The sequence below is a fragment of the Glossina fuscipes genome, unplaced genomic scaffold (genome assembly GCF_014805625.2).
Source record: "Glossina fuscipes isolate IAEA_lab_2018 unplaced genomic scaffold, Yale_Gfus_2 221, whole genome shotgun sequence".
NCBI lineage: Eukaryota > Metazoa > Arthropoda > Insecta > Diptera > Glossinidae > Glossina > Glossina fuscipes.
Window position 1 is genome coordinate 1105117 of NW_023998564.1, and position 15471 is coordinate 1120587.

Consider the following 15471-nt stretch of genomic DNA (forward strand, 5'->3'; position numbering starts at 1 on the left):
TAAAGAAAATGCTCTTCTATAGAAGATGAAAATCAGTGGGACATTCTCCAATAACACCGTAGTAGCGCCAAATGTGCAACTTGAATTAATTCTGGTTAAAAAGACAGTGTAAAATAGTTTTCGTATTCAAAATGAAATCATTTTGATAGAAACATTAGGAATCTACCCCAATCCCGGTTTCTTACATCTTACTATTTAGGTGAATGAGTTCAATTGTTGTCGAGACTCGCATTACAAAACTTAATGTACAGGTCGGGATTTATCAAACCCACACAGCAGCATCTCGAAGGGCATGTTCATTTTCTTTAACAGCTTAAGACATGTACAGGTTTGTTACGTCCCAGATGATAAAAACAATTTGATTCTATTTTTTAAAAAAGGAGCAGAAACTTTTTGAATAACTTTGTTCGCGCATATAAATAACAAGGGAACTTTTACTGCAACTAGGTGCCGTAAACAATGCATTAAGTAGCGGAAAAAGTGTGCGGCACCTTTTCCAACATATGAAAGTTGATAAGAATCCGTAGATAATTGGAAAAAGTAGATTATGGAATTTGTTAGATTCGCTTTGAAAATGAGCCCAAAATTCTGAAAAGTTCGGTTTACTGCATAAGGTCAATCTGATCAAGGCGATTTTATTTCGCAAGCTTACGAAGAAATCCGCGGTATTTATGGTGAACATATGCCACGTTTTGATAAAGTCTTCAAAAGACTTGAGATAGGTCGACACATTACATCTTACGATATCATCAGAACCCTCTAAAAAAAAATGTAGGGAAAGAGAAATTTTGCATAAGGCTAGATACAGTTAGAAGCTCGGTGTTAATTGAAACTTTTTTTAAAGAGATTATTAAGCAGTGATGTGAAGTCGATCGCATATCTTAATAGTGTCCCAAAAGCGTTCTGGTCGAAAATGAATTAAGCTGTAACGAGATGGGTGCTAAAGACCGAATTGATGCCATGTAAGCGAACGCTCTACATTAGTAGGAGTTGGTAGCGCTATGCCAATGATGACCTGCTTTAACTTGGACGGGCGCTTGGTTCCACTTTCAACTATCAACCACTAAAGCGATTACAGTGCATAGGAGATTACAATGGTAAGAGATTTTTTATTTTTTGTAACAAATTTCGATTTTAATTTGTCGGGTTTTACTTCCGAACTTCGCGAACTACAATATTTGCTTAGGAACGAAAAGTATATATGTTTGCAACAATAATAATTTATAAAAGATTTAATTTAGAAAGTGTATTATTTATACAGTACAACAATAACATCATTACGTTTCTGTTATGTAATAACAGATTTCTCAGAGGATTCAACAGGGGTACACAATCATACAGGTTAAACCCACTATGAAGAGTGTTGAGACCTACCATTATCTCCAATTATTTGCTTTTGGAATGGTGAAAACCACAACCAACACGATATGTCCGAAGGGCCGCACCCAGCGTTCAGGACTCACACATTGGTTAACTGCTGCGTTTAAACTGGTGATTAGACATACTAGCTTCCACCGCGGTTTCCACATATATGCATGTATGTATATACGTGTAAACTTCCCTCTGAAGGATCTTGGCAAGCACCAATCTGCAGTACACTAATGCAGTCACCTCTACCCGCAGGTAATCTGACATTGTGAGTGATCTCCTGACCTCCGTGGAGCTTAACTTCAGACTATAAGTCCTTTAGCCCTACTTAGCGGCGTAGTACCCTTCTTCAAAATATATTTACGTCGGGTGCTAGATCTGACGGGTTCGTGTTCTCGACTATTATTACATCAACGTACTTGACGTAACCAGTTACAATAACGACTGGTTAGTATTTCTTCCTCAGCAATAGTCTATGAGAAAAGAAGTGCTCGCAGCAAGCTTCTTCTAGTATAACCCGAAACTATCCCTCAGAAAAAAAAAACAGAAACAGTCGCCATGTTATGGATAGTCCAAGCATTTCTCGTCAGCCAGCAGAAACCGGAAAGTCTGTCTACCAATAGTTGACCAGGAAGAGAACTTTCCTGCGTTTCACCGCCCACGGCAACCACGATGAACTAAGGTCAGGCACATCTATAATCTCTCTATTACCATTACTGCTTGGGCATCGTCACTGTTGACACCCGCACTTTGAGAGAGAGTCCTAGTTATTATGATTATAATAATGGTAATAATAATAATGACGATTATGATACCCTACTGTGATAAACTTCGTCCAGAATCGATGGGTAAGAAAAACGTTATCTTCCATTTCTGCGATGGCACGGCGCTCGGCAAAATTTAATAGAGGTTTACTGCGAGATTGTAATGCATCTGTCGCAAAGCCATGGCCCGACTACTACTCGTTTCGTTTTTTGAAATAAAGCGGTTTTCAAGAGACGCTTGAGTATATGATTTCATGAAACTTATAGCTCGGAAATAACAAGTTGTGCAATGATTAAAAAGTGCTTTTACCAGGCCAATGACTGAGACTTATTGATAAAAAAATGGTGCATATTTCTAGGGAAAACGCGCCACGAAGTTTTGCGTTCCCCTCACATTTATTAAATAGCCCTAGGAATCTGGATTGATTTAACCAAATCGTCTGCCCGTTCATCCGACTATCTATCGTGAAAATGTAGTGAAAATTTGTTTGAAAAGCCCACAATAGCGACCACGATCTTAAGACACTATAGTGAGACACTACAAATGAATACGGCCCGCCACCACATACCCTACGCCACTTCGCTTAATACAAGTATTCATATAATGATTTTTAAAAGTAAAGAAAATGAAGGGGAGGTGTAGAAAGTAATCGCACAGCCAATCTTGAAACGAATTAGAAAGTGATTCTGAGTCGATAGTATTGTGAGAGTGAGTATAATTAAAAGTGTGTGCGCCTCAAGTACTTCTCGATATTGCACACATTCGCACTAACTTACTATGCTCTTGTGAAACAAGTGTTGTAAGGTATAAAAATAAGTGTTGTAAGATATAAGTGCTTTTCAGTGTCGCCTGGAAAAAGTATAGAAATGGTCCGCATAAGTCGCCGGGAAAATAAGAATCGCGAGTAACAAGAAAGTTCTCGATTTACGTGGTAGAGCAAGCTGGCAAGTCCTTAGCTACAGTGAATAGTCTGCCTGAAAAAGCATAACAATTACCCATTAGACATACATCTTCGGCAAGGCTGCTGCTATATCCTATCCCTTTCTCTTTCCATACTTCTTTCAGACATTTTCTGAGTGATGTAAAAAGAAAACAAGTAAGAAAATTAAATTCCGGGACCGAATTATTTTTGATACACTATAATATTGGGTCGGCGTCAATTTTTCCCATTTTTGTTGGTAAATGCTGCAGCATCGCCCATGGAATATGCGCTAAAATTTTACTCGGAAATTATTAAAGTTGGAAAGTTAAAATTTTCACATTTGCCCTACGAGACACTTTACTCTTTAGGTCCAAAAATGGAACCAATCGGCCGTGTCTACATAAGGTTACGAATAATTAAATTTAATTTTTTTCACTTTTTTGAGGTTTAATCCCTATTTATCATAAAACAAACAAGACAAAACTATTAAAACTACTTTGTGTGCTTCTCAAATGAATATATATTATCTGCCTAAAAATGGGGTTAATTTTAAAACAAGTATAGTAGAGACAGGGATTAATAATACTAGCGACATGGGTATCATATAAAAGAACTTGGAGAGAAGAATGCGGAAAACATGGTGGTGGGTATACGATAATCAAACCCTGCTAAATATAACTTTCTTACTTGTTTTTGAGCTCAGGAGAATGTTTACAATAGACAACACGCAGACAGACACACGGTGAGACGTGCAGACGGATAGAAGGATATGTTTAAATCGATTTAGAATTTGGTACTGACCAAGAGTATATACACTTTGTGGGCGTTTCAAACATTTTGGCAAAATGAACGTACCCCTCATCCTTCGGTGATGAGTATGAAAAAAAGTGGTTACTATCTTTCAATTGGCACAGCTAATAAAATAATACTTTACAATTATCTTATCTTGATTAGAGAAACGATGAAGCTTCCAATATTTGTTCTAACGTTTTCTCACTGTTTTGCATAATTCCTAATGGGTAAATGTGTAACAAGTACTTAGTCTACTTAAATGCTTGTAGCGGTCATAAGTTGTAAAAAAAAACTAGTTTACTTAAAAGGAACTCATGGGTAGTGAAGCCAATAAATGTATTAATAGTCGCATTAGTGATTTCGATTTCCAATAAATTACAATATTTTATTTCGTAGACCCGGTTTCGTTGAGAATAAGTGTGTTCTTATGGTTAATAAAAACATTTTGTATATGATTGAATAATTTATTATTAATATATAATAAAATTAAAAAAACAGAATAAAAAAAATAGATTTTTTGAATGATTGAAACTTAAACTGTTAATAAATTTTTAATATATAATCTTTTTTTCTCTCTTTTTTTTTAGGAAATGTACTGAAATTGCGAATATAAAAAATATCTATTAAAGTAAACAATAAAATTATTAAGTATTATTTATCAAGTCGAGCTGTAAACTGCATTTCAGTTAAGTCCTTATTTCCAACAGTTTGTCACCTCATGTTTCTGTTTAGTCATAGTATAATTAATCAATTGATTTTGTAATTGTCAATTATGACACTAACAACAACTAATCAGAATATGGGAAACCTTTCTCTACAAAAATAACTTTTAATAAAAGTCCAACAACTAGCTATAAATAGTTTTATTAATACTTTTTTTGAACGTTACGAATAAAGTAAATATTTTTACTGCAAGCGTATTGCATACATGCACGTATAAGAGATCATACAGCCCACATACGAATCCATAAGTCAAACTGAAGCGATTTATGAATATGAAAACGTGATCATAAAATTTTAAATCAAATGCATTTAAATCGCTGTTTATTAATTGTGATATAAAAACAAAAAAAAAAACCTCTTTCGATTTTTTCAGAGGTTCCGTCAATAGTTTACAAAAACATCAAAGCGAAACTTGAGTAGGCATCACTTTACACATTTTGTGTGGAATTCGCAAAATCTCTTTTATGGCATTAGTGGTCGATAGATCAGTAAATCTTATTGGACTTTTCGTGATCTTCGATACGTGTTTTAAATAGAATAACATTAGATTTGTGCGCCAATGAAATCTTCTTATCTTAACAAGATAAGTCGTCTTTCTCAATGTTCCCACCCAATCCTGCTGGATGTGCCTGTATACTACACGACGCACTACGGCTCACTGACCGTTTTTAGAGGGGAGGGAAAGTTTGTGAATTTTTGGAGGAGCATAGACGTACCGAAGGTCTCACCTTTTCTTTGTGCTCCCTATAAACCGTAGCTGCTTGCTTTAAAACTCTCGTTTATTGGAGCAGTTCAACTACTTGGCAAAGAAGGATTTAAGTTTCACTACCTATAACCTGATAAGGGTTTTTCTGTTGGAACTCTAAGAGGAGTGTTGGAAGAGGGTTCTACGAAACGAGGACATTTTTTTCTCTGATTCCCAATCATAGAGGCCCTCAAACTTACTGAAGGTGTGAAGCTATTACGAAGTTTTAGAGGGTTGTCTCACAGTTGGGTGTGTGCTGTGCGATAACGTTCTTGGAAGCATTATTTCCTCGAGAAAAAATACTGCGCTGGATGGTAATGGGAAAATGGCTCTCATTTATTTTCTATTTTGGTATCTCAGGAATAGTAGGGCCTTCCTCAGTGGCTGTTATTTTACTTCTTTGAGGCGTCGTTTGTCGCCTGTTAAAATAATACGTGTACCATCGGACGCTGTGAGGCTGGGCCATTCACCGTCGGTACCCACGTTGAACACTGCAGAGATCTGCCCGCTTTTCGAATAACTCATCAAGGGTGGTCTTCCCCATCATTCCGTTTCCATTTTCAAATCGAACGCCCACAAATACGAATCCACTCTCCCTATACATCATCTTCGCAGCGGTCTTTCCCACCGTTCCACATGTTTCTATTCAAGTTGAGAACTTGAAAATACTATCGCTCTATTTCCACTCTCCCTATACATAATGCTATCAGCTGACAGTTCTGGCACGTAATTGTGGACAAAGAGAAAAAATTAATCCCATGTGTATGGCTACAATAAGCAAAACGATGACGACAGTCTTGAGCCGAAATCTAGGTACCAAAGTTACGATGAGTTTTGGTTTATCGTTAATATTCGTAAAAAATTTCTTAACTCAGGGTTTCTTCAGTTTTTTATCTAGTTTTGGCTATTGCATATGGTTTTCTTGGCTTGAGTTTTCGAGAATTCCAATAAAGATTAAAGCAAGCGGAGGAATGGGTAGAAAGCGAAGCCAAGAGAGCGGTGGATACGTACGATGATGGAAGAACGGAAAAGGCGACCAATAAGTAGGCGAAAAACGAAATAAAGAAAGAATAGAAGAATAGGATATGAAGGAACGAACAGATGAAAAAAGTGTAAATGAGTTAAAAGCAAATATAAGGTTCAAATATAAAGTTCAATTGAAGGAACGAACAGATGGAAAAAGTTCTGCTTTATTGTGCCTCATCAAAAACATATTGAAGTAGACTTAATTTGGTGACACACGTATTCAATTTGTTACATTAAACCGGTGCATTACACGCTGGTCAATAATTCCGAGAGCAGACGTACTGTTGTCGCCCTTAAAATACCATAATATTATTTCTGCGGAGTGTCAACTCTCAAACGATGACTTCCGAAATTTCATGTTCTTTCGATCCAGTTGCTTAAAGACACTGTTTTTGTTACTTTTATAGTAAAGGAAGCTTAGGTGTTTCTTGTGATGCTTACGTTTCAGATGCAACATTGCCCTAGAAAATGGTGTGTCGATTTTTCACTATCAGAAACTGTAGAATTTAAAAGGGGTATGTGTGGTCTTTCATGATTGTGAATACGACCCGTGCACCAAACGAGCACTTATATCAGAAAAGCGTGAAAGAAAATCCTGAAAATTACTCTTGTTAACTGACAGGCGAAATTTTAAGAGATCGCTAACACAGTTAAGACATTTAAAAACTGCGACAATCAGCAGGCAGGATTATGGGATTCTCATTTTGGAACGACCATTTTGCAAAAAAAAGAACAATGAATAGCAAATATTATAGGATGCTTGAAGGAAGATTTTTGTAAAAAAAATCTTTTCCAAAAAAGAACAAAGAAGATGTTTCACGATTAAGACCCTGAATCACAATGCAGTCAAGTCATTGGTTACAATGAAAGATTTGTTTTAATAGACGTTCATATTATGGCTTGATTTATCGAACTCTCCCGTCCTGGTCCCACAGGGACAATAATTTGTTTGCAAATAAAAAAAAACGATGGGTAGCGGAAAAGGAATCTCAAGAGAAAAACATTTAGTTCAAAAAGCAAGGTCGTTGTGAAAACTTATCGTCTAGACATGTGGTTCTGTACAAAAGGCATCGAAATGTTATAGAAGCGTTTAACTGATTGTGTAATGCCTACAACAACTTGCAATGGTGAATAAAGCCGAATTATGTAAAAAAGTTTTCTTGCGTAGTCCCGATACTTTTTGATCAACGTATTACTTTGATGTAATGAATTAGTTATGACTCATAAACCTAAAAATTATAAAACCTTAAAACTGTATATGCTTAACGCCTAGAAATAGAAGAATATAATAGAAGGACGAACAAAGGGAAGAACAAAAACAAGCTGGACAAACGGTGAAGTAAGCGGACAACAAGATCAAGAGCGCGAGGGCTGTTCAAAAATATATACTATAAGTCCTTTTCTTGCTGTAGTTTCGTTGATTGAATAAGAGAAATCTTTAGGAAATTTTTACATCAGCTTGAAGAAAACTCTTTTTTTAGTATTAAAGGATATTTCTCACACTGGTTACCTAACGCTTAACGATCTGAATGTTCTTTGATTGGAAACTCTAGAATTTGCGTCGTTGTGTCCCTCGTTTCAACATTAAAAAATCGGAAAGTATCCTATTCAAAGTTTTTCCATGTGGAATCGTTGATAACAGTGCTTGATTCATTCTTGCCAATCGATCGAAAACTATTTTATTGCCGGTCCAAGAATTTTAAAAATACTGCAAAATCTTCATCAGCTCTTGTTTTATTTCCATTACAGTTTTCGTAACCTTTATTCCATTTACCGACAGGCAACTCATTGATTGCTCTCGATGATACACTTGAGAGTTAGTCCTTTTTCAAAATGAATAATGTGTTGGGAAACAATGTTTGTTAAAAAGTTAACGTTCGTCATTAATTTTGATTAACTGTGAATAAAGAATAGATTCGATGGAGAGTCTGTTAAAGACACTTTATTAGCCGCCATAATTCATTTCGAAAATCACATATCACATAGCCTTTATGGAAAGATGATAATTCAATGCAATCAATTCTAGTGTTTAAACAGCAACAGCGGCTGAGTTGCATACATACATATATGTTAATAATAAATAAAAAATTTTGCTTGCTTGCAACTTGCTTAAGAAGTTGCGAGTTGCTTCTACTTACACTCCGATAACTTTGAATAAAATTTGGATAATAATATTTGACATTTTATATCCGATTTTTCTAGTGAGAGCAGCGTGTGTTTGATATACATAACCATATGGATTCATTCACTACTATCCTAACAAGCATGCAAACGTACATTTGTTTTATTTAAATTTGTGGGTGGCTAGGTAGTTAATATACAAACCCGTCCATGGTTACATATTACATATACATTATTATATTGAATATACTACAATAGTCCACAGCTAACTAAACGTAAAAAATGATTTATTCACTTATTGTGTGCACAGCTTAAAAAAAGAATCGCTTTAGGTGAACGAAAAAGCAAAACTAAAAAGAAAAAAGTAAAAAAAAAAAAAAAAATATCAGCAAACATAAAATATTTCTCATGACATTATCTCTAATGTTTTAAAGAGGCTAAGTGGAGGAGGTGGATGAATTTTTTAATTTTTTCTTTATTCGTTTTTTTTAGCATACCTAGCACACTTGAGATAGTCGACTAAATTCGTAAAAGTTTTAATTAATGATATAATGATTCACGAATATTTTGTTTAGTGCGCTCAATAAGTTCAAAGATGTTTCAATAGCATGTTTAACATTAACTGTGATTACAATAAATTGTCACCGCGATTGAGTTTTTTCTTTGGCTTTTATTGAATGTTCAACCATTAAATGCTAAACAATGCAATATATTAAACATACTTTAAGAATTCGGCCATAAATATATTGTCATTCCGTTTGTAACGGTGAGCAAAACTTATTGAAGATTTAATTTACATCCAATAAAATAAATTGATTTAACCCTTTTGTTTATTCACCCCATTGCATTTTGCTTTTGTGCTTTTGCATGCTATCCCACGAGCTTGTCGTTGTGATCTTAGGAACCGTGCATGTCGCACTCGATTTAGATTAAGGATTTCGCATTCCGAATTGCTCGGAAAAAGTTGCTGTAGTTTTTCAGCATCAAACATAATCACACATCCTGGCATCCTAATTATAATCTGAAAGCGGTGCTAAACCTAAATGCCTAGTTTTGTAGAACTTTGATGGCTTTAAAACTTTCTACCTTGAAATTAGGGGTTTGAATGTCGTCCTCAATAAATTTTTTCCTGTAAACTTTCTCCTACAAATATAATTTTTTTTCTTTGCTTCTTTGTTCCTGAATAACATCATTGATAGATTAGGCGGAAATGAATGGTAAGTGATCTAAAACAATTTATTCCCATCAATTTGTGTCCATTGTGTACTTTGCTTGATGCTGTATCACACATCTAACCATCCGTCTGCTCATACGGGTGTCCATTCGTTTTTGCATTCGTTTATTGATCAATATTCTTTCATTCAATATTCTTTCAATGTTCATTCAATATTCATTCCATTCAATCTATTATTCTATTGGTCTTCTTCCATTTTTTGATTGGTGGAGCTATTCTTTTCCTACGTCTTTCTGTTGCTAATGAAGTTATCTTTGCCCTCGCCCTGCTCCTTGTTTCCTTAAATTTTTAGCAATTTGTTTTTGCCTTTGCTTATCTATCCTTTTGCCCTTACGTCTGGTCGTTTTGTCATCCGTATCTTTATATTATTGACCATTTGTCCGTTCTTTCGTTTACCTATCCGTTCGCCCTTTCATCTGCTGGTCAATTTATTTGGCATTTGCTTCGACCCTCGTTTCCTTGTAGTTTGCGCTATTTTCCTACTCGTCTCTTTTTGCTTGCATTTATTGATCTTCTTCCTTCTTTGCCTTCTATTCTTAGGTTTGTCGGTGCGTCCGCCTTTTCATTACATCATTAGTAGTTCAATTTGTCAAAACATTCGCTTGTAATCCACCGCTTTTACTATTCCTTTCTGCCTCTGCTTTCACATTTTACATGTTTTCATTTTTAAATCCATACTTTCTGTTTACGTGTTTCCTCAACCCTTTACATATTTATCAAACGGGTAATAAACGTCCGTCTTTGGCCGTCTTACTATTGCGCAAATTCTTTGACCAAGGACATAAGATTAGCGCAGAAGATAGATTGCTCTAAAATCACATATAGAGAGCACATATCTTAAGTTACGCTTTTCTTACAGCTCGGGCATCTGGCATGGTAAAACAGTCGAGTATTAATACGTATCGCACCGCAAAAAACTGTTTCTAACAACGAAAATTTCGATTTTTGTGCCAAAGAGACTAAATGGCAGGCAGCGACAGCATCTGAACGATATAAGAGAAAGTTTTTTTGCATCGTACTATACGCATCGACTACGAGACTGAAGCGATTTGGTAAGCAGATAATATTATCTTTTTGGTGAGATTAGAAGTTAAAAGTCTGACAATACGCTATCATTAACAATTAAATTTTTGAATTGTTCGCGTTTGTCAACACGAGCGCAATATCGAAAAAGACTACTCGTCGTCATTTTGTTTTAGATGATGTAATCCGTCCATATAGTAAAAACAGTTCGCGATAGCCCATGCGGCTTATTCACCTAACATGCGTCATTTCGACTAATAATTGTTTGCCCCGACGGAGCACGCATCTGCTGGGCAGTGCTTCGCTTCTTAAGAAAATTATGGAAGTTATGAAAAGTCTGGGTGACTGGTTCACCTTAAAAGAGTAATGAATCTTTTGGCATTCCCAAAAAAATATGTACCTAGCGACGGGTAATACTTCGAATAAAATATTTTTAATCATCTTCACACAATAAATGTGTGCTCTTTGTAAACACAAAATTCGATATGTATACCGTAGTCTAACCAATTAGTCTTAGTTAACAATTAATGAAAAAATTTAACAATCTAAGGAATGTAGAGCCTTAAAAAAACTAAAAATTTCTGCATGTGCTATCTTATTACAGCTTAAACTTATTCAACTTAACAGTGCTGCTTTTTTATTACATCTATGTCGTTAAGGCATCAAAAATTCGTTTTAAATGGGTTATTTTCCTGCTATAATAGCTTAAAATCTCTTTCCAAAAAGAAATCCGAAAATCATGAAAAGTACACGAGAAGAGAAAGAGAAAAAAAACGTACATTTTGAGGTTACCATAACGTCGCGCGTTGACTCTGGCATCTTTAAATGCTTTAATATAATTTATGTGCAATTGGAAAACTTATCAAACACAAAAACTACAAATTTATGAGAATTCAAACAGATGTTCATTGGTATTGTTTACAAAATTTAATAGAAAAACAAAAAACACAAATATAAAAATTAATATCGTGGGAATAATAGCTGATTTTTAATATCGTAAATAAATCTCCAAATTTTTATTTAATTTTCTTTAAAAGAAAAAATAAACCCAATTTAATAAAAAAGAAAACTTTAATTTATTATCTTTTATTTAAAATTTTATAAGATCAAAATCTCTAACAAAACATCTTCCTGTATGCAGCATTCTCATTATTTGTTTATTTATTCATTCATTTATAACTAACTCACCACCATACGTACTTACTTACTTATAGTGTAAGATTTTTATATGTATTTCATTAGTTTCTACTTACGTATGTAACCACATTTTATTTACTTATAGATCTCGTCATTACGTACTTTTACTATATGTTCGTAAAATTTAAATTCAGAATCATTTTTAAGATTTATTATGGTAGGTTTGACATACAAATGCATCCGGATATGAGAATTCTTGGACCCAGAAGAAGCATCAGAGACCCCACAAAGTATATGTATTCTTAATTAGCACCAAATTCTAAATCAATTTAAGCATGTTCATCTCCCCGTCTGCATAATGTTTGTTGTGAGCATTCCCCTAGCCGCAAACATAAAGCTATTAACTTCAAATTTTGCAGAAGCATTGGAAGTTCTTGCACATTGGTTGGTATTGAAAATGGGCCATATCGGTCGAAGGATACGCCCATATTACTACGAAAACTGAGAGCTACTCAGTTTTCCAAAAGGAATAACAAATTGTTTTTTTGTTCATTACTTATAAACTATAACAGATAAACGTACAAAAATTTGAACACATATTCTATAGGCGACGCTGTAGTACCTGTACAAAAATCGGAAAAGTAGACCATGCCTGTTCATATGGTATAGTAGATAAAAATTTAATTTTTTTTCAATGCTTTCATAACGCGAAAAAACAAGCTTCGAAAACCATAAAGCAAATTCTTGCTCCGTTTCACATTTGCAATGCGCCTAAACATGTCCGTTTGTCCGTCTGTTTGGTTGTCCGTCTCACCATATGCCCTACTGTGTTGCATCTGTGGTAAACATTTTCCCGTCAATGAAAACGAAAAAGAATTTGGAATTGACCTAAACTTTTCAAAGGACACGCCTACAACGCTCACATGCCCATACGACAAAAACGTTTATTTTGAAAATAGAAAAAATCAGCGTCGCCCTCTCCATATTACACGGCATAAAAATTTTCTTCTTTTACTTCTTTTGTCTTTTTTAGGAAAACGGTGATGAGTGTAAAAGATTCAGTCTCGACCGAATTTAATTTTCTTGCTTGTTATTTATTAATAATTTATCTCAATTTAATTTTTTTATTATGGAAAATCTTATTATTATTTTGAGCTTTTTTAAAGTGCGCAAATATTTATTAACTACTTTTTAGCTCCCAAAGAAAAAAAGCGGTATTCTCATATATTCATTTATTTATTTAGAAATTAAGGTAATTATAAAAACTTTGCATATACATACGCAAACACTATATTGGCAAGATATTTGTTATATTCTACATATATATATATATATATATATATATATACATTATATTATAAGGGTGTATTAATTCGGTATATGCAATATCCAGAGCGAATTTAAATAGATGCACTTTTTAATTCACCGGTCAATTCAGATTCATTTTCTCAATATATCTCGATATAAGCTCATCTGTCTGTCTGATGTCCCTCCACGTATTTTTGTGTTCAAAATAAAGGTCGTAATTTTTTAGATATTTTGATAAAATTTAGTAAACTGACGTGTTTTGACCTAAGGACAAAAATTGAAAATAGTTCGGGTCAACTCATTTTTTCGACCGCTCACCGTGTTTTGCAATTTTCAAAATTTCTCGGCAAAAGTTGCCGAGCAATAGTATTTCGACGTTCTAAATTGGTATGAGACATTCGGTTCGGCTGGAGAAGTTTATAAACTTTATAAGTATTGTCTGGTATGGAAACCCTTACCTGCTAAGAGGACCTAATTGTCAACATTTTATGATCAAAATTTATTTGTGATAGTAATTTGCCATTAAAATTATGTGGGACAAATTTGAACCAAATAGATCTATTTTTTGGACACCACTCCATAACATTTCACTTGAGTAGGAGCCCTTTCAGGAAAAAGCTTAACATTTATATTTTATGATAAAAATTGGTCTCTACTAGCATTTAAAAAATTAACGTTAAGAAATTTAGATCAAACAGGTCTATCTTTTAGATCTTAACATATATATGGGTTACCAAAAAAGTAAGCCTTGGTAGGAGAGAAAATCTTTCCTAGTTGTTCATAAGGGACCCTGAAAATAGGAATTAAATTTAGGACGTAAATTAATTCGGGCATCCTCTAATAAGTAGATTTTTATGAAAAGTATGTCTTTGCATGACAATAACGTATAATTTTTGGTGTATTATTTCGAAAACGAGTGAATAATTGTACGAGGCGCAGTGGTGTAGAGTATCTAAAGGTCAATCTTATCCAACTACAATGTCTTTACTTGAATTTACCTAATTTTTTCTATACAAAAAAATCTTTTTCCTGTTTGGAAGTCTATATTAAGAGATTTTTGCTGCATTAAAAGAGAAATATGAAGACTTTACAATGGCTTAGTAAGTCCCTGGTTCATTTCGACTCATTCTTGTCTATACATATGAATGATCTTTTCTTGCAACTCAGAAAGTTAATTTTTACAGGACCTTTTTGATATACCGGTATAACTGCAAAATGTTACATCTATAATGGGTTGAGAACGTTTAATTACGCTTTAAGCACTCCTCTTTTATTTCCTGAGCTATTTCCCTTATTTTCCAACTAATTAGCTTTCGAAATGTTTCTATTTTTCAGATTTCTGTTGGTTATGTAAAAGTATACCAAATTTTCCTTTTCTAGTACAGCTATCCGATACTAGAAAAATCATATACTTCATTGCCAGCTGTAAACTTAATACTCGATACATCGACTCGATAATCCGATCCCAGTTTTCATACATTTTACCATTTTAGAACGTAGTAATTTTGTTCAATACACAACACGCTTAAACGTGCCTTCACAAAATGCCAAGAAACGTGTGTGTCACTTATAGTAAGAAACGGCCATGTCACATATATGTAAAGGTTGGTATCGAACTAGTTCAGTAAAACAATTGCGAGAAAAAAGTGAATGATATAAAAACTCATCAAAAAGAAATTCAATCAAATTTCTTAAATTAAATAAATTGCGACAGTATATCTGCATGTTACTTGAATTTTCGACTTACAAAGTATCTAAATCGTACAAATATAATTTGCAGAATTTTTGAACCACATTCCTAACTACTACGAACATTCGATTATTGCACCAATATTGAAATTTTAAATAATTGAAATTCTTTTCATTTCTTTGCTTCAAAAAAGAACAAATACAAATCAACTGAAGTCATATTGAATGCTTAGTATAGAAAATTAACTGAACTATTGTTAAAGAACGACTATCACATGCAAGGAATGCCCAAAAATATGGTGCGAGATCAATTAAAAAAAGGGCAGGAAAGCGATTAGTGTTACTCTTTAATTAATTTTAAGTTTAGGCGGATACTTATACCCTATACCACTTGTAGTAGAAGAGATATTATATTAAGCTTGTGAGATTGTACGTGAATGATATCAGGTAGAAATACTTTTTATTACGACAATCAATTCAATATCATTGTTTAGACCGTTTTAAATCTGATGTCTGTTCACGTTTTTTTTGAGCTTTGTGCGTCAAAGGAGATCGATTTAACGATATTGAAATTGAAACAAAATGAACAAATTTTTCACAAATCTTCACTGAATATTT